Consider the following 21,359-nt stretch of genomic DNA (forward strand, 5'->3'; position numbering starts at 1 on the left):
CTGCCAGTAGGGTCGCAGCCTGAGACCAGCTACCCAAAGGAGACACATGGCACATCTGAGACAGTGCTCACCCGGCGCACCCTGGAAACAAAGAGGCTGGGACTGGGGAGGTGACTAAGATGCACGGACCACCTGGGACAGTGCGCTCACCAGGCAGCTGGTCGCCTGAGCTGCTCGGACCTGGGAAGGGCACAAAACGCATGCCCAGCTGAGTCTGCGCCCTTGTGGAGTACCCACGAACCTGAACTTGAATGGCTTAGACCTGCGAAGTGCATGAAACCCAGGGCCTACTTTGGACACTTCCCCTGCAGAGCAAGCTGGAGCCTGAGCAGTGTAGACCGGGAAAGCACACGCGCTGTGAGCAGGGCAGACCCAGGGTGGTCATGCACTGTGAGCACTCCCCACACACACCAGTGATGTTTGCTTACAGAGTTCCTCCGTCCCACCAGGACAACTGAACAAGTGAGCCTAAATAAGTGACCACCTTCGTCCGCTTGTGTCAGGGTGCAAATGAGACACTGAAGAGACTTGCAAACAGAGGAAGCCAAAATAAACAAAGACAAGGAAACTGCTTTGGAAGTGACGGGTGTGACAGATTAAAACCTTGTCGTTAACATTGACTAAGCATTGGAAGGAGCCTATGCTTGAGAACAAGTACAAGCTGGAACAAGGAAATATCTGAAACTGAACTGACCCCGCACTGCCCAAAACAGCTCCAGAGAAATTCCTAGATATATTTTTACTATTATCACTTTTTAATTTTTTTTTTAAATTTAAGTTCTTTATTACTCCTTTAATTTTCTATTTATAACCTATTACAGGCCAAAAAAAAAAAAAAAAGACCCTTTTTTATGATGCTACCTATTCAATTTATTAAAAATTAAAGTAAACAAAATAAACAAACTTATGCTCCAAACTTATGCTGCTCATGTGGAAGACACTACAGAGAAAACACAATAGAGACTGCCTTGCAGTAATAAATACAAATTCCTGCTACAGAGATGTAGAAATAAAAGGACAATTCTAGTTGCCTAAAAGAAAATTCACTGTACACATTTTATTTACAGTTTTGTACACTGTCTTAATATGAATGGAACTGCTTTTCTACTTGACCCAATTTTTTAACCAAAACAAAATAACCTAAGTAATACAAAGTTTTAAAATATAGCATAAAGACACAAAAACAGACATACTAATTCTAATAAGGAAGGAATTATGATGTTACATTTTTTATAATCCACAATTAAGTTTAGGAAATCACAAAAACATAGATCACTGATTTGAATGAAATGCATAAATTTTTAGCAAAATGTTGTAGTTAAGTTGCAAAAGAAAATTACCAAAGAATGCACAAAGTTAATGTTTATTCCACCTTTGTGTCATATTCCTGGATCCTTCACCAATGTCACATGAGAAAGAAAAACTAAAGCAAAACAAATGAAAAACTGAAATAAGAATCACTAATCTTATCAAATGGGAAAACAAATAAATTAAAATCTAGCAGCCATCAGCAAGAGTACAGCAAAGATCATGCTGTAAAAAGAAACTAAGAAAATTGCCAGAAAACTGTATGCATCATACTCTTTTAAACCAGCAAAATATGCTCCTGCATACAATGGGACATAAGTAGAATCGTTCTCTTGTCAGGTATAGAAATGCAAGCTCTTTTTTTTTTTTTTTTTTTAAATATTGTAGATGGGTCAAATGTGTTTGTAATGGTTAATTCTATTAAGCTATTACAAAGTGGGCCAGGAACACATTTATGGATTCTGGGGATCTAATTCTTACTATAATTCTTTACTGTAATTCTTTGATTGGGATAATGGACACTCTAGACAAATGAGACTTCTCTTGTATCTTAGCCACATTAGATGGAAATCATATTTAAATGCAGTCCACTCTGCTTTTGAAGAGGCTTTGGTTCAGCTCCCAAATCTTGATTGCTTGAGGCAACCTCCTATGAGAATACTCAGAAGGTGTCTTCTTAAACAACAAACCTATTTTTAGTGGCAGAACCACTCTGAGTAGCTGTATCTGCATGGGACTGATAACCAATCACTGTCTTTGGAGGAAGTCCTAACCTTTACTTGTACACTTTCCCTATATGTGTAGCAGCTTCTCTGTTTTCACATTCAGTAGCCCAAATTGCTATTTTATCACTTTTTAAAAATTTTTATCACCTTTAGCTCTAACATTAACAATAACTCCACATACATCATCACTGTAGTCATCAAAAGATTCTCCAATAAGGCATAGCAGTGTCTCTAGCCAAAAACAATCGAGGTCGCTTCATCATTTCTGCTGTTTTTTCAGAGTAATTAGCTGTCGTCCTTCTCATTTGTTTTTCTCATCTTCCCACATAGACTCAATACCATCCTTAAAAAGTGAGTAGTCACAGCCAGGCATTAAATTACTAGACAACTGGATATGGTTGTACAGACCCCAAAAGTCTTCAATAATATCAAACTTAGAGATCAATCAAAGGTTTGCTTGCCAAGTTTTGCTTTTATCAGTTTTTAAAAACCAGAGTGCCCATCTGTTCTGTAAAGGGTGTTTAATATAGTGTTCTGGGTTAGCAACCTCCTGATTAGATTCTGTTTTCTCGTCTTCTGTAGGCGTGGGATTCGGAGTAGGGGTGGTTTCCTAAATTGGGAGGGAAGCCAGTAGAAGAGATAAAGAGAAAATTGAATGGAAAATTAACTTGAAAAGTTAAGTTTCTATTTCCAATAAACTGTGTCTGTGAAGTCTTCCAGACGATAAAGCCTTGGAAGAACAGATGGATCTAGACCCATTTGCATTCTCTGAGGTGTGCGCACAGCATGGAAAGGCTGAATGAATGGAAGACAGGCACGTGTGAAATCCAGCAGGTTTTGCCGGCAACCAGACCAGCAGCATCTGTCTGTAGCCCTTGCTCCTCCCCCCCAAAAGACCCCATTTTTAATGCAAATTTCATATGTGTATATATATATATATATATATATATATATATATATATAATTTTTGTGATTGGTTTTGTTTTGTATTTTTAATATGCTTTTTTTTTTTTTGAAAGTCTAACCTCTACTCTAGATTTTTATTCTTTGCTTTTTGGTATTTGTTATCAGTTTTGTACCTTTAAGAATCTAATCTTCAGTATACATTTTCACTTAGGGGTGTGATTACTGTCTTGATTGCTCTCTCCCCTATTGACTCTCCCTTTTCTTCCCCAGGTTATCTCTAGCTCCTCTCCCCCGTTCTCTTCTCTACTAAGCTCTGTGAATTTCTCTGGATGTTCCAGGCTTTGCAGAACACTTAGAAAACTGATCACTGGCTAGATTGATCTCTCCCTTTTTGACTCCCCCTCTTCTCCTTCTGGTCACCTCTATCTCCCTCCACCCTCTTCTCTTCTCTATGTAACTCTGTGAGCCTCTCTGGGTGTCCCTCGCTGTGGAGAATTGTTTCACCATTAACCTAGAAGTTTTATCATCTGTGCTATATGGATGGAGAAGTCTTGAGGCTACTATAAGAATAAGACTGAAAGCCAGAGGCAGAAGGCTTAATTCCAAAGCTTGAGAACATCAGAGAACTGATTTCAGGGAACATTAATAGACAAGAGCTCACCCAAAATCTTCCATAACCACACTGAAACCAAGCTCCACTCAAGAGCCATCAAGTTCCAGAGCAAGACATAACACACAAATTCTCCAGCAAAGCAGGAACACAGCCCTGAGCATTAAAAGACAGGCTACCCAAAGCCATGACAAATCTATAGACACCCCAAACTCACTACTGGACATTTCATTGCACTTCAGAGAAGAGATCCAGCTCCACTCACCAGAACACAGATGCAAGCTCCCCTAACCAGGAAACCTTGTTCAACACTACCCATAGGGAGCAGGCTCCACAGTAAAGAGGAACCAATAACTTCCAACCTATAGAAAGGGCACCCCAAACACAGAAATCTAAAAAAAAAAAAAAAAAAAAATGAAAAGGCAGAGAAATATTTAGCAAGTAAAAGAACATGATAAATGCCCACCAAACCAAACAAAAGAGAAGGAGATAGGGAGTCTACCTGAAAAAGAATTCAGAGTAATGATAGTACAGATGATCCAAAATCTTGCAAACAAAATAGAGTTACAGATAAATATAGACAAGTATTAAGAAGATGAAAGAAATATTTAACAAGGACCTAGAAGAAATAAAGAAAAGTCAATCAATAATGAATAATGCAAAAATGAGATCAAAAGTGCTCTGTAGAGATCCAACAGTAGAATAACTGAGGCAGAAGATAGGATAAGTGAGGTGGAAGATAGAATTATGGAAACAAATGAAGCAGAGAGGAAAAAAGAAAAGAAAAAAAAACTTAAAAGAAATGAGGACAACCTCAGAGACTTCTGGGACAATGTTAAATGCCCCAACATTCAAATCATAGGTGTCCCAGATGAAGAAGACAAAAAGGGCATGAGAAAATACTTGAGGAGATAATAGTTGAAAACTTCCCTAAATGGGGAAAGAAACAGCCACCCAAGTCCAAGAAACCCAGACAGTCCCAAACAGGATAAACCTAAGGTGAAACACCCCAAGACACATATTAATCAAACTAATGAAAATCAAACACAAAGAGCAAATGTTAACAACCGCAAGGGAAAAGCAACAAATAACACACAAGGGGATTCCCATAAGGAAAACAGCTGATCTTTCAATAGAAACTCTTCAGGCCAGAAGTGAATGGCAGGACATAATTAAAGTGATGAAAAAGAAAGACCTACAACCCAGATTATGATACCAAGCAAGAATTTCATTCAAACATGAAGGAGAAATCAAAAGCTTTAGAGACAAATAAAAGCTGAGAGAATTCAGCACCATCAAACCAGCTATTCAACAAATGCTAAAGGATCTTCTCCAGATAGGAAACACAGAAAAGGTTTATAAACTCAAATCCAAAACAACAAAGTAAATGACAATGGGATCATACTTATAAATAATTACCTTAAATGTAAATGAATTGAATGCCCAACCAAAAGACAAACATTGGCTGGACGGATACAAAAACAGGACCTCTATATATGCTGTCTACAAGAAACCCACCTCAAACCTAGGGACACATACAGACTGAAAGTGAAGGGTTGGAAAAAGATATTTCATGCAAATGGAGGCCAAAAGAAAGCAGGAGTAGCAATACTCATATCAGATAAAATAGACTTTGAAATAAAGACCATGAAAAGAGACAAACAGGCACACTACATAATGATCAAAGGATCAATCTAAGAAGAAGATATAACAATTATAAATATATATGCAACCAACATAGGAGCACCTCAATATGTAAGCCAAATGCTAACAAGTATGAAAGGGGAAATTAACAGTAACACAATAATAGTGGGATACTTTAATACCCCACTCACACCTATGGATAGATCAACCAACAATAAACTAGCAAGGAAACACAAACTTAAACACAAACAATAAACTAGCAAAGAAACACAAATGATACAATGGATGAGTTAGACCTAATTGATATCTAAAGGACATTTCATCTCAAAACAATGAACTTCACCTTTTCCTCAAGTGCACATGGAACATTCTCCAAGATAGGTCACATACTGGGCCATAAACCTAGCCTTGGTAAATTCAAAAAATTTAAAATCATTTCAAGCATCTTTTCTGATCACAGTGCCATAAGATTAGATGTCAACTACAGGAAAAAAAAAAAAACTATTAAAAATACAAACAGAAGGAGGCTATACAACACGCTTCTAAATAACCAACAAATCATAGAAGAAGTCAGAAAGGAAATGAAAATTTGCATAGAAAAAAATGAAACTGAAAACACAACAACCTAAAACCTATGGGATTCAGTAAAAGCAGTGCTAAGGAGAAGGTTCATAGCAATACAAGTTTACCTCAAGAAACAGGATAAAAAATAAATAAATAACCTAACTTTACACCTAGAGCAACTAGAAAAAGAAGAAATGAAGAACCCCAGGGTTAGCAGAAGGAAAGAAATCATAAAAATTAAAGCAGAAATAAATGAAAAAGAAACAAAGGAGACTATAGCAAAAATCAGCAAAACTAAAAGCTGGTTCTTTGAGAAGATAAAATAGACAAACCATTAGCCAGACTCATCAAGAAAAAGAGAGAAGAATCAAATCAACAAAATTAGAAATTAAAATGGAGATATCACAACAGACAACACAGAAATAGTCATAAGAGACTACTATCAGCAACTATATACCAATAACAAGGACACCTTGGAAGGAATGCACAAATTCTTAGAAAAGTATAACCTTTCAAAACTGAACCAGGAAGAAATAGAAAATCTTAACAGACCTATCACAAGCATGGGAGTCAAAACTGTAATCAAAAATCTTCCAACAAACAAAAGCCCAGGACCAGATGACTTCACAGGTGAATTCTACCAAAAATTTAGAAAAGAGCTAACACCTATCCTACTCAAACTCTTCGAGAAAATTGTAGCAGAAGGTAAACTGTCAAATTCATTCTATGAGGCCATCATGACCCTAATACCAAAACCAGACAAAGATACCACAAAAAAATAAAACTACAGGCCAATATCACTGATGAACATACATGCAAAAATCCTCAACAAAATTCTAGCAAACATAATCCAACAACATATTAAAAAATCAAACACCATGACCAAGTGAGCTTTATCCCAGGGATGCGAGGAAATTGGAAGAGAGAAAAATGACCTCAAATTTTTAAAAAAAGGTGAGGTGACATGATTATGAAGTGCCTAAGGAGGAAGATTCTCCAGGCAAGAACTTGGAGGACAGAGGAGCCTGGTGTGCTACAGTCCATGGGGCACAGAGCCGGACACAACTTAGCCGCTTCTGAATAGCAACAACAAGGAGGAAGGTGGGGACAACCGGAGACCTGAGGGCAACCTCACCCGGAGTGGGTCTGCAGCTTCCAATCCAAGTTACAGAATGCATTTTGCAAAGTTGCATAGGTTCAGCACAGAGGTGATCTTCAAGACAAGTTTGTCCAAATTTCGAGGTATGAAACCTCATGGTCCTCATTATCTCAGGATTCACAGGGAGTTCCCAACACAGCTTGGCAGCCCCATCGAACACCCAGCACTTCTCCTAGGCAGCCTCCGAGAGTATGGCTGAGGTCACATTATGACCAGCGAGCTCTTCTGGGGCCGGACCATTCCAACGGCAGTAGCAGGTGGACCTCCTCTGTGCTGGGTAAGTGGTACCATTACTTGAATAAATTTTATTTGTTTGTCCTTAAAGGAGAAGTAATTTGGTGCTGAAACTTGTAAATGATCTGGGAGAAAAGTGTGGGTTCACCTGATGACTTGGCGCCTGAAAACATTAGCCCTGTCTCCTACGGCATGTTAGCCACTGTTCCAGAGCTAAGGCAAGTAATCCAGCCTCTCTGAGACCTCCTGATAAAAGTGCCTTCATGATACTTTCTCCTTCCTGAGGTGGGGGAGTCAGGCCACAAAACTGACTTTTCTATTGACTTCACCCACTACAGAAAGCAGTATGATTTTTAACCTTAATTAATTATTTTTTAAAATTATTTTTCTTCCTGAATACCAATGTAATATCTCTTTAAAAAATTCATGGGAAACAATTTATGTGAAAAAAATTCACCCGTAATCTCCCCACCCAGTAATAACCACTATTCACGTTAGTTTTCTGCACACACAAATTTATGTATTTGAGCATATTTGAAGACAAATAGATGCTGACAATGTAGTGACTGCTTTTCTAAACTTGGCTCTCACTGGTCAGCTTGCACTTTAGTATGTATAATCTCACTGTTCACTGTATATGGGAAACAGTAAAAAGGCTCAGAGAGGGAAAGAAACGTATCCCATGCAGACAGAATTCCCACCCAGGCCTATTACCAGGCTTTCAACACTTGTGACCTGTTGTCACTGCTGTATAGTTTTTGTCTCCCAGCCAACAGTAGAGCAGCCACCCCTCTCTAAGACTGTGGACTCATGGAATCCTTGAGTAGGATGGAGAGCTAGGAGACTAGAATTTCCCTCCTCCCAGCCCCGTGTAAGAATCTGTGTGTTGTTAGCAGGGCAGAGCCACTTTGCATTGCCTGAGTGTGTGTCACTGTGTGTGCAGGGACTGTGAGGTTTCAGTCCAAATATTCTTCACCCCTTTGTGAGAAGGAAGCTCTTCCCTATAGTATGGCCACCACTGGGGGCTAGATCTTCCCTCTGTGACATTTTGAGATGAAGGAAAAGAGAAATGACATGAAAATAAGGAAAGGACCAGTTCTCCATCCAGGTGCTCTGGTAGGCGGGCTTTCCTGGTGGTTCAGTGGTAAAGAATTCACCGGCAATGCAGGAGCTGCAGGCGATGTGGGTTCCCTCCCTGGTTGGGAAGATCCCTGGAGGAGGGCATGGCAACCCACTCTAGTGCTCTTGCCTGGAGAATCCCCATGGACAGGGGAGCCTGGCAGGATCAGTTCATAGGATCACAAAGAGTGGGACACGACTGAAGTGACTCAGAATGCAGGCACGCCCTGGTAGTACTTTAGAATCCCTTCCATGTGATGGAGGAGACTTTTTCTAGAACAAAGTCAACCACTCCTGCCATGGATCCTGGGCTGCGCTGCCTGGAATCCCTGCATGGAGGCTCACTGCCTGACCTCAGGAGAGCGGAGGGCAGTCGGCTTCCAGCTTTCAGCCCCTTGGCAGCAGAGCCTCCCAGCTCAGTGACTCCCCAAAGGCCTCACCCCACTGCACAGCCCAAATCCTGCTGCAGGTCTAGGCCCTGCCACCTCCTTCCTGTTTAGATGACAACGACCTCTACAAGCCCAGAGGACCGGGGCCGCCGCGCTGCTTGGCCTCTTCTCATGCCAGCTCCTCCTCTCCTGGTCCCTCTTCCTGTCTCTCCTGCACAGGCGATGTTCCCAAAGGTTTTCCCCATCCGATTGTACCTTAAAGCTGGCTTCCTGAGAACCCAGCGGCTACAGCCATCTGTCCTAGAAATGAGGAAATTCTTTTCTTTTTTAATTTATTCATTTTAGTTGGAGGTTAATTACTTTACAATATTGTAGTGATTTTTGCCATACATTGATATGAATCAGCCATGGGTTTACAAACACAAAAATACAAAATATTGAAAAAGAATATATACATGTATATGTGTAACTGAAATCATTTTGCTGTACACCTGGGACTAACAACATTGTTAATCAACAACACTCCAAAGCAAAATAAAAATTAAAAGCAGAAACAAATGTTCAATTTATATACTACTTATCTATATGCAAAAAAGTACTCGGGATACAAAATATATTTGCACAGAAGTATAATGTTTAATGTATACACATAAATATTTAAAATCTGTATTTATATATTGTTTATTTATTTATGTAACTTATGTGTTTAGTAGGAGCTCTAACACATATAAGACAAGCAGCTTGTAAATAAAGATCCAAAATCATTTAGTCATATATTAAAGTAGAAAATCACTATGTGTGTGTGTGTGTACACTCATGCCCACACAAACATACATATATACGCATGTATATAAAAGTGTATATATGTAAGTGTATATATGTGTATATATATATAACACCTGTACACCATGCCCACACAAATATACATATACACGTATGCATATAAATGTGTATATATAGAAGCGTATGCATGTATGTATATATATATATAACACTTACATGTATATATATATGCATGCATGTGTGCTAAATCACTTTGGTCGTGTCCGACTCTGTGCACTACACTGTAACCCACCAGACTTCTCCGCCCATGGGATTCTCCAGGCAAGAATACTGGAGTGGGTTGCCATTTCCTCCTCCAGGAGATCTTCCCAACCCTGGGATCAAACACATCTCTTAAGTCTCCTGCAATGGCGTGTGTGCTTATTTGCTTCAGTCATCTCTGACTCTCTTTGACGCTATGGACCACGGCCTGTCAGGCTCCTCTGTCCATGGGATCCTCCAGGCAATACTGGAGTGGGTTACCATTTCCTTCTCCACCTGCATTGGCAGGCAGGTTCTTTACCACTAGCACCACCTGGGAAGCCCTATATATACACACATAAATACACATTACATATATATGTGTGTGTGTGTGTGTGTTAATGTATAGTCAAGGACAGGGAAGCCTGGTGTGCTGCAGTTCATGGGGTGGTGAAGAGTCGGACACAACTTAGCAACGAACAAGCAACAATAATATATATATGCACATAACATTTTATTTTAGCTTGAAACTTATATATGTAGATGTACATGCTGATCATCTGATTTGGTCATTTCCAATCCACATTTCCTGTCCAAAGCACAAACAGCCATAATGCATTGTCTGTACAGAGACAATGTTTCTATACAGACCAATTTCACCTTATTTGAAGTGATGTGAGAAACTAAGACATTTGCACACGAATCTAAATGCAGATTCTTGTGAATTTTTACTCCCTCTCCCATCTTTAAAGAGTTCTCCCATGGACACATAATGAGACGTTATTTTCATTTTCATGATTTACAATTACTGAGTCTTTCCAAAACTTTGGAATTGCTTTTCATAGAAACTACCACTCTCTTTTTCCACTCTTATGTCATGGCATTAGGTAATGTTTAATTAAAAGTATACAGTAATATCAAAGCACACTGGGGCTGGACAGCAAAGCTGCCAACTCCAGGGAGGCACGAGTCTTGAAGAATCAGTGAAGGGCCTGCGGATCGCAATAGCAACCCATGGATTTCCTGAGCGGAAGTAGAGCTGGGAGTGCCCAGTCAGGGCGCCTAGGCTTGTGATAGTGAGGGCTGTGACAGTGAGCTAAACTCACTCAGGGTTGGATGGCCACCCACTGCAACGTCCTGTATGTTTTAAACACATGCACATGCTTCCTCCTTTTATTAGGCACACTCTGGTTGATTCCTGCTCTGTACTGGGTACCAAGAACACAGTCCTACAAAATGCAAATTCTACACCCAGCAGAGACTCACAGATGCATGGAGGCCAACCCCTATATCCTGCTCATTTCAAGCAATGTGACAGGTACTGTGAGAACACACAGGTTGGGAGTCAACAGCTGGTTCAGAGGGATGAGGCACCTATTCACTGTGGATCCTTCAGAGTGAGGAGGAGTTATTGGAGGTGGATAATACAGGGAAGCACTTCTTGGCAGAGACATATGGCAAAGATGCTGACATGTGCAAAGGCTCAGTCTCCCCAAGGATGGTCAGTAGCCCCGAGTGACTGGAGTCCAGGACATGACTTTGGGCCCAGAGGGGCGATGGAAGGAGCCTGGGAGCAGGTGGACAAGGACATGAGTTGCAGCATCACACATTTTCTCTTCACACATTTGCATATTTTTGCTATGGAACAAACAACAGTACTTTTTACCTGAAATTTTTAAATTAAAAAAAAAATTATTTAAGTATAGTTGATTTACAATGCTGTGTTATTTCAGCTGTATTGCAAAGTGACTTAGTTATATATATATATATATATATATTTTTTTTTTTTTCATATTCTCTTCCATTATGGTTTGTTACAGAATACTGAATATAGTTCCCTGTGTTATATGGTAGGACATTGTTGTTTATCCTGAGATATTTTTAACATGCAGATGTAATCCACCTAGAATTTATTTTATGTGTCAGAAGGAAAGGCATGACGCTTTTTAGCACCATCTTCACTGTTCCCTCACTTGTTAGCAAAGGCAGGTCCATCATTTACCTGTGATCCTGGTTCCACAGGGTCTGCACCAAAGGCTCCGGGGAATGGCTCACACCAAAGTTCCAGCACTGTGCAGAGACACCACTGCACACATAGGAGAACAGAGAGGACCCTACAAGCACTGGTACGTGTGTGCGCAACCAGAACACTCGTGCACTGCTGGTGGACACATAACAAGTCATAGCATTTTGTAAAGTCATCTGGTGATCTCCTAAAAAGTTAAACATGTGCCACATGAGCCAGCCATTCCGCCCTTAGGTATTTACCCAAGAGAGAAGAACCCTTTTGTCCAAGCAAAGACTTACACGCAAATGTTCACAGCAGTACATTTGGGAGAGCCTAAAACTAGAAATGTTGCAAATGCCTGTCAAGAAATGAATGAATAAAGTCATATCCACACAGTAGTCTACTACTCAACAATAAACAGGAATGAATTGTTGATATTTGTAAGCTGATGGTAGAAAAACATCTCAAAATAATTATGCTGGAAGAAGTGAAGTGAATATAAAAATGTCATGCCATAATTCCATTTATATAAAATTCTAGAAAATATAGAAAGCAGGTCACTGGTTTCTTGGGACTGGAGGAGAGGAAAGAAGGGAACAGGGATAGGATTACAGAGGTGACAGAAGAAACTTCTGGAAGAGATGGTTCCATTCACTGTCCTGGTTGTGCTGAACTTTCAGGGTTTACAAATTTTACAGTTTATATACTTTATATGTGTGAAGCTTATTGTACACCAATTATCCCTGGATAAACTCTTGAAAGGGACACTGTGTCTAATCCATTTTTGCACAGCATATACCAGAATAAAGTCCCTCAGCCAAGGGTGTTTAGGAAAGAAATTTGCTTTACTTTTAGATTATACAATAGAAATGTATCCTTGAGTCATGTTGTTGTTGTTTTGTTGCTCAGTCGTGTCTGACTCTTTGTGACACCATTGACTGCAGCACGCCAGGCTTCCTTGTCCTTCACTATCTCCCAGAGCTTTCTCAAACTCATGTCATCGAGTCAGTGATGCCTTTCAACCATCTCATCCTCTCTTGCCCCCTTCTCCTCCTGCTGTCAAGCTTCCCCAGCATCAGGGTCTATTCCAATGAGTTGTCTCTTTGCATCAGGTGGCCAAAGTATCGGAGCTTCAGCTTTAGCATCAGTCCTTCCAATGAAGTCAGGGTTGATTTCCTTTAGCATTGACTGGTTTGATTTCCTTGCTGTCCAAGCTACTCTCAGGAGTCTTCTCTAGCACCACGATTTGAAAGCATCAATTCTTCAGGGCTTAGCCTCCTTTATGGTCCTACTCTCACACCTGTACATGACTACCAGAAAAACAATAGCTTTGACTATACAGACCTTTGTTGGCTAAGTGATGTCTCTGCTTTTTAATACACTGTCTAGGTTTGTCATAGCTTTCCTTCCAAGGAGCAAGCGTCTTTTAATTTCATGGCTGCAGTCACCATCTGCTATGATTTTGGAACCCAAGAAAATAAAGTCTGTCACTGTTTCTATTGTTTTCCCATATATTTGCCATGAAGTGATGGGACCAGATGCCACGATCTTCATTTTTTGAGTGTGGAGTTTTAAGCCAGCTTTTTTACTCTCCTCTTTCACCTTCATCAAGAGGCTCTTTAGTTCCTCTTTGTTCTCTGCCATTAGGGTTGTGTCATCTGCATTTCTGAGGATGTGCGAAAGGCAATTTTTTAATTGTACTTGTTTTCTGTTTTAGTTTAAAAATTGTTTTCTTCATGTGTATCATAAGGAATTTATATGAAGCATATATTTGTGGCCTAGGAGCTGCCATAGGTGGGGAGGCTTAAACAGCAGAAGGATACAGCCACACAGTTCTGGAGGCCAGGAGTCTGAAATCAAGGTATGACCAGGGCTGGTTCTTTCTGAGGCCTTGGTCTGCCCACCACCATCTTCTCCCTGTGTCTCTCTCCATCTTCTTCCCTTTGTGTGCATTTTATCTTTCTCTTTCTTTTCATGTGGTGTTATTTTTTGTAAGGTTAACAGTCATTTTGGTTGAGGAGTCCACCCAACTCATCTTTGCTAATCACCCTGGGTCACTGTGGATAAAACTCTCAGGTATTGGCAGTAAGACTTCTACACATAAATAGGGAGAGGGAGCAAGTCAACTCATAACAAAGCACCACCTCATATTTTCATTGTTACAAAGTAAGAAAGGAAGAATTTTAAAAGCTAGCCTGTTTTTTGTAAACTGTAAACCTGCTGCAGTCACTTGGGAACCCAGCAGGCAGCACAAGAATCTTCAGTTGGGATTTTTGTGCATCTCCTCACCTGGTCCACCTGCTGCTTCTCTGTAACTACGGAGCACAGAATTTCACCGGGTAGGTCCTTCCAGCTCTGCTACTTTGGGCTGGGCCTTTGTAACTCTTTGCACCTGCTTCTGCAGGCAAGGGTCTGTGGGTCTGTACAGGTAGAGACTTACTTTAGTAAGTCTGCTTACTTTAGTCCTTCCTCTGGTCCAGCCAGCATCAAGCTGTCCACATGAATGAAATCCACTGGAACAACTGTTGAAGATCTGCATTCAAACTTTGAATCACTCTGAAGACTACAGCTCTTCAGAATGAATTTTGGATTTCAAAGCCTAATAATGGTGAAAATGGCCTACCCTTCAGGAGAGAGAGGTTTTCCCCTTGATGTGGCTCTCATGTGGTGACATGGGGTGAATGTCTTGCCACCACTGCAAGAAGCAGTCCCAGGGGCCTGTGGAGAGGAGGACCTTGGGAGGAGAGGAATAACCAGCAGAACTGACCCAAGGCTTCTCGGCTGCATTGTCGTCATGGGGCCCTTCTTGGAGGGACTGCAAGAATCACAGGGTAGGGACCCTCTCACCCCCTGACAGTTGTCTTAACCTCACCTTTGCACGAGACACCTCATACCCGATGGTTTGTAATGGATTTCATTCACTCATCAGTGATTCTCTCTTCAACATCCTGGCTGCCTAGTTCAGTTTTGGGTTTTACAAACACCCTTTACTTCTGCAATTAGCACTCTCCCAGAACAAGTGTTGACTTAAAAAAATCAGTCACAACCTAAAAGTTGAGCATTAAGCTTTATTCGGTGGGAATTTTTAGGGCTTCAAGCCCAGGAGACAGCATCTCAAGTGACCCTGAGAAAACTGCTACAAGGAAGTGGGGTGGAGGGGGGGAGGAGTCAGATTATACAGAAGTTTGCCACACAGGGCAAAGTATTTTTGTGAATTAAAGAAAACTAGACATCTGAAGTGAAGGAATTTAGCCCTTTTTTATGTATGGGAAGATGCAAGAGTCTGGACTCACAGAAATCATTCATTTTATATGCTCCTCAGCTATCTGTAGCCAACTTCTTCACATCCTGAGTTCCTCAGTGCTCACTGTAGGGAGTGGCTGCAGGCTGAGAGTGGCTGGATCAAGGAGGGCTAGCATCATTGATGACTGTGACATCCTTGCTTACCGATATGGCAAGAAATACTTCATTTCTCATACCTACCAGCCTCTTATTTATATCAACCTACTTTTCTTGAATATTCTCCCCCCAACTTTAATGATACTGTCATAAATGGCATTATAGTTCTTGTTTCTTCTGTGTGCCCTCTGATGGATGAGAGGCTTGCGGAAGCTTCCTGATGGGAGGGACTGGCTGTGGGGAAAACTGGGTCTTGCTCTGGTGGGCTGGGTCAAGCTCAGTAAATTTTTAACCCAATTGTCTACTAATGAGTGGGGCTGTGCTCCTTCCCTGTTAGTTGTTTGACCTGAGGTGACCCAGTCCTAGAGTCTGCAGTCTCTATGGTAGGGCCACTGGTGACCTCCAAAAAGGACACACACCTCCTCCCATGACGCTGCTGCCGGTGACCTGTCCCCAGAGCGGGCTGCTTCCAGCCCACGCCTCTGCAGGAGACCTTCAAACACTCAGTCATATAGAGTCACTGCTCCTTTCTCCTGGGTCCTGGTGCACACAAGCTTTTGTTTGTGTCCTCCAAGAGTCTCTGTTTCCCCCAGTCTTGCATAAGTGTTGTAATCAAATCCCACTGTCCTTCAAAGTCAGATTCCCTGGGGATTTCCAGTCCCTTTGCTGGATCCCCAGCACCTAGAACTTTTACAACAGTGCAAGAATTTCTTTGGTATTATTGTTCTCCAGTTTGTGGGTTGCTCACCCAGTGGGTGTGGGGTTTGATTTTATCATGATTGCACCCCTCCTACCATAAGTGTCACAAATAGACATAATGGAGTCATAAATGCAGGCTGGCACATTAAAATAAAAATGTTGGTATAGCCCTGAAAGGTCTCCCGATGGCTCAAGTGATAAAGAATCTACCTGCAATGTAGGAGACACGGGCGATGCCAGTTCAATCCCTAGGTCTGGAAGATCCTCTGGAGCAGGAAATGGCAACCTACTCCAGTATTCTTGCCTGGGAAATTCCATGGAGAGAGGAACCTGATGGGTTATGGTCCATAGGGCTGCAAAGACTCAGGTGTGACTGACTGACTGGACATGCAAACATGCTCTGAAAATTGTCTTGTGTACAAGTGGCAGAATGTACACCCTACTTTGCCCCTTCACAGGGATTTGTAACGTTTTATAAGGAGGTTTTTTGAATGAAAAGGAACAAAAAATGTGTGCACTTTCCCTAGACAGTGATTGTTCTTTTATTATCTGCCAAATGAGAAAATATGTAACAACCAAGATATTCTGAATTCAGAATGAGTGGGCATTACATTCATGACAAAAACAGTGCAGGCTGAGGAAAGTCTTGCATATCAGCTGCTCTGAAGTCCCCTGAAACTCTGGAGCTCCTGGCTCCCTCTCATTGTGTGGTCTTAGCATGTTTGCTTTCTTTTCTGGTTTCAGGTCCCAATCTGTGAAATGGGAGTCCCTGCTTCTATGTTACCTCACAGATGATGTTTTTGTGAAGATAAAATTAATTAGTGCTAACAAAAGGAGGAAAACAAAACTTGTTAAATGCAAAATATAAAATTATAAGCCTTTCTGTAAAATATCAGAAGAAAACTAGGTCCCTGGGAAGAGGATGGGAGAGAAAATGTGGGTGGGGGAATGGAGGCCAGAGGCGATGGAGACCCTGACCCATGGGCCCTGCATGAGCTGCAGGCTCAGATGGCTGAGATTCAGACAGGACTCAGCTCAAGTGAGGTCACCAGGCAGGGGGCAAGAAGAAAGAGGAGACCACGTGGCCCAGTGCGACCTCTAGGACCCTGGGGTCAGCTTTGGCTTGGGGTTCTGCCTGTGTACTGAAGGAAGTGGCATGAAGGTACTTGGAGTACCTGGCTTCTCTCCAGGCATGTATGTTTGGGGGTGGGGAAGGGGGAGGGGAAACAGGTCAGGCCAGCAGGTGGGGCTCCTATCCTTCTTTGTAAAAATCCGCCAGGACCGGCCTCACTGCCCTGTGGCTGTCAGGAGGGATGCGAGGATGAGAGAAAGGCCAGGGAACAGCAGTGGGGACAGAGCCTGCCCACCAGGCGGGCAGGGAGTAGGGACCACCCCCCACCCCACCCCCGCAGCTCTAACAAAGGAAAGGGCTGTGACGGCACTCTCCCTTTGTGTCTCAGGCTCCTTTTAAATCTGTGCTCCTTTGGAAGGCTGAATCTGTCAGCATGGATCATAGAAGCTGCTGCTTGGACAGTATCAAAAACTAAATAAAAGTTCTTGGGCAGGATGGTATTATACAGCTCTTGGTATTATACAAACCGAGACCAAAGGTGACTTTGAAATAATAGGAAGTGACAATCAGGCAGGCAGGCAGGGCCTTATAAATAGATGAGAAGGTTTGCAGTGAGCTTATTTTAGCTTTTTCTGGTCCATAATAGTGGCGATGTAATAATGCTTGGTGCTCCAAAGCAGTAGACAATATCCTTCCTTGACTTTTCCCCCCCTCTTTTTAGTTCAAAATCTCAAGAATAGGTAAAATCTAAATTTCTGAGTTTCCGTAATGAGTACAAAACTCCTTTTAGAAAAATTCTGTGTGCATGTGTGTAAGTCACTTCAGTAGTGTCCAACTCTGTATGACCCTATGGATCAGCGCCCACCAGACTCCTCTGCTCATGGGGTTCTCCAGGCAAGAATATTGGATGGGTTGCATCCCCTCTTACAAGGGATCTTCCCAACTGAGGGAAGGAATGTGTTTCTCTTAGTCTCCTGCATTGGCAGGTGGGTTCTTCACCACTGTCATACATAACAAGGGCTCCAGTGTGACCCCATTGGTCACAAAGGAAGTGACAATCAGGCAGGCATGGGGGGCCTTGTAAATAGATTAGAAGGCTTGCAGTGAGCCTATTTTAGCTTTTCTAGTCCATAGTAGTGACGATGTAATAAAGTTTGATGTTCTGATGCAAAAGACAATATTCTTCCTTGAATTCAGGATCTCAGTATTGGCCCAGTTTAGAGATACTGGTTAAAGGACAGCTCTGCTGGAAAAATGTAGAGCAACACATCTGCTATCCTGATACTCATCTATGAATCCCTGCTTCACACAAGTGCACACACTGGGGAAGTCCTGGAGTGGAAGCTGAGCTTTGCAGTCCAGGAGCAGGACAAGCTACATGTCCACCCCTTGTCAGGAACCAGTGGGGCAGCAGACTGCGGGGTCACACGACCCCTTATTATGCCTGGTAGGGTGTCCATTTGAGATCAACGAAGAAGGCAGCAGAAGGTTTTTTTAAGTCACCACCAATTTCCCTAAATATACATTTTAGGTGCCAAGCTGAGAAGGGTGGTTTGGAAGGCAGGGCTGCCCAAGGGAGGGACTTTGCCTGTGAAGGGGCAGGAGTCTGATTGCTGACAGTTCTGGCCACTCCTGCATTTTCATCTTTGTGGCTGTAGCTGGGCTTCGTGGTCCAGGAGGGAGACCGGCTCTAGCACAAAGATTGCATAGCTCTTGTTTGGGTTGTTTTTGCAGTAGGAATCTGACATTTTAATTACAAAATCGTTTACATTTCTGCTGAGTACACCCTGCGACCCTGGAAGAGTCGGGGGAGTTAAGTGGCTACTGTTTTCAGAATTTGTCCACCACAGAACCTAATCCAGGAGTCACCTTTTTCAAAGCTGAGTACTGGATCTCCTGGGAGGCAGACCCAGGCCAGCCCTGGCGTGGCACTCAGGACCCTCCCTCTGGGCAGGGCCTTGGGGCACTCCTGGGCTGAAGGGTCTTGCTCTGCATTCTCCCCTGCCCATCTCTGTCAGCTTGAGTCAGTTAAGGTGCCTGAGCCCTGTAGAGCCAGAACCTTAGACAGACCCTCAGCTTCCATGCACACAGGGCCCGGTTTCGTGGTCTCATATGCAGTTAGCAGAGAGCCTCTGGAGACCCCAGGCATCGCCTTCGTGTTCTTCTGAGAGTGCCATTCACTGTCTGACTGCCACAGGGGGCCTCAGGAAGCACATGTGGACCGGATGATGCATGGTTTCTCAATGTAGCTGTCTGGGTGACTTGTGGTGAGTGTGTCAATGTGGGTGAGTATATGCGTTCATGTGGTTGTGCATGTGTGTGAGACAGGGCATGACTGAGACAGTGCGTATGCCAAAACACGCTTTCATTTTTCTTCTTTGGCCATCCAGAAAGGCTGCCTTCTCCTCACACAGCTGGCTGAGGTTGAGTCTCTTGCAGACAGCCAGACATTCTAGAAGGTGGCCACAGGGAGGGTGGGCACAGATCCCAGGGTGCACAGTCTTGCTTGCTGCACATCTTCCTGAGGCTCCGTGGCTCCCGCTGGAGGTGGGCAGGCCTCCTGGTCTCCTGTGCTGCCTGGGAAAGCTGACATCTGTAGCCGAGTCCCTAGTCCCCGAATGGCCTCAATCCCATCACCCAGACCACAGAATCTAGGGGAAAAGCACATGTTGCCTCTTTCCTGTGACCCTGGTCTGGTGTTCCAAAGAGGCCACCAAATCCAGAAGGCAGATGTGGTTGTGGGGTCCCTGGGTATGGCCCTCCCTCTTGAAAGACCTGTTTGTCCTCCTTCAGGATAACTTGTCCTCTGAGAGGGGCCAAGTTTCAGGCTCCCAGAGCCACAGACCCCGTCCTCCACCCAAGAACAGTCCCAGCAGGACTGTGGCCTCAGCCAATTGAATGGCCGTCCTGTCTGCCCGGCTGCAGACACTGTTGCCAGAATCGATGGTTCCCCTTTCAGTGGCCTCAAGAAGGCAAACTCACAGCATCAAGGCAGGGAGGAGGCTAGGGCAGGGTCAGCTCAGGGACATCCCTTCAAGCTAAGGCCCAGCCTGGTGAGTGCCAGCCGGCCCCAGGATCACACACCTGCAGCCAGTGTGGAAGCCTCTTCCCCACCAGTGTTGCCACAAGCCAACAGCCATTCCTGACCCCACCTTTCCCTTCATCTCCACCTGAGCCCTCTGAGAACACCCCCACTTGAAGCACTGCTGTGGTGGCCATTTAATCATTACATCTGGATACCAATCGGAGAGGTCAGCAGCATATTTAGAAATTGCTATTTAATGTGTATGACGGTTGACAAATTAATGAAAATATACACTTCACCCAAAGCAGAGGAAGGGCTGAGGGACGGGCTGGGCTGTCAGGGGCATCCCCAGCTGGTGCCGGTCCCGCCTGAGCACCTGCAGGTATCCCATGCCCACCCTGGGGCCCTGGCTCTCCTCCCAGCAGGACTGCAGCCCCAGGGCGCAGGCAGAAGACGGAGGAGACTTGACTATGTTGCTTTGCTCCCTGGCTTCCTGAAACCTACATGTGCGCCTGCTTTGAGCTCCCCCTCAACACCGCCTGTTTCTGAAGAAGCAGCAGGATTGCTCTTCTTTAGAGCTGCATTTCTCAAACTCCACATGCAAACTCATCACTGGTGGAAAGGCAGGTGATGATCCAGCAGGTCTGGGTGGTCACAGAGTCCCGCCTAAGTGGCTGACAGGCTGTCAGAAAGTGATGCTGCACTCCATGGGGTGCACTCCTCACTGGGGCTGCACCTATAATCCCGGTGACCAGGCTGCACCCCCTCCCTCCCAATTACATCCAGACCTCTGTGGTGGCCAAAGGTCAAGAGTTTTTAGAGTGCCAACTTCAATGGACTATTTCCCCTTCCCTGTGCGGGTGTGTGGGTGTCAAGGAGAGCACCAGGCCTGCTGACTCAAGAGAGCCCCTGAGCAAACATAAGACAGGCTGGTCTGTTAAAGTGAAGAGCATTTTTTGGTCTTCCGCTGGCACTTGCTGCTTGCAGAGAAGCTGCGCTGGCTGGGACACAAGCTCCCACTTCCCTGAGTCTTCAGGAAGCCTCCCCTCGGCTTGCTGCCTCCACACGTGTCCTTCCCAAGATGTGCTCACTGGTGTCTAGACTTGGAGAACAAGAAATGGACCTCTGCAAGAAAGGGAAACCATTGCTGGGTAATTTCCAGTGATGGGGAGTCACCAGGTATGGAGGAATCAGTAGCTTCTTGCTGAGGCCACAATCTGTCAAGTGATACAGGACAAATGAGCCTCCCCTTTATGCCAACAAACACAGAAGTGGGTGCCTTTGTCTAGGGCTTGGCGAGGCAGCTCTTTTTCCTTTGCTGAGACACTAGGGCTGAGTGAGAAAAGGATGCAGCTATTACTTCCTTCCTCCAAGGTCTCGACCATGTCAGCCTCGAGTTCTTAGGGCTCTTTTCACTCTCATGCAGAGGGAGGTTGAATGGTGAAGATGGAAAGCATCTCTGACTCTGGAGCAGG

General features: G+C 43.5%; 1 pseudogene; it reads right to left on the reverse strand.

The window, feature by feature from the left end:
• Positions 1 to 1,875: 1,875 nt before the first annotated feature.
• Positions 1,876 to 21,359, reverse strand: part of LOC136147474 (eukaryotic translation initiation factor 4E-like) — a 28,811-nt pseudogene continuing 9,327 nt past the window's right edge.

The sequence above is a fragment of the Muntiacus reevesi genome, chromosome 15 (genome assembly GCF_963930625.1).
Source record: "Muntiacus reevesi chromosome 15, mMunRee1.1, whole genome shotgun sequence".
Taxonomy (NCBI): Eukaryota; Metazoa; Chordata; class Mammalia; order Artiodactyla; family Cervidae; genus Muntiacus; species Muntiacus reevesi.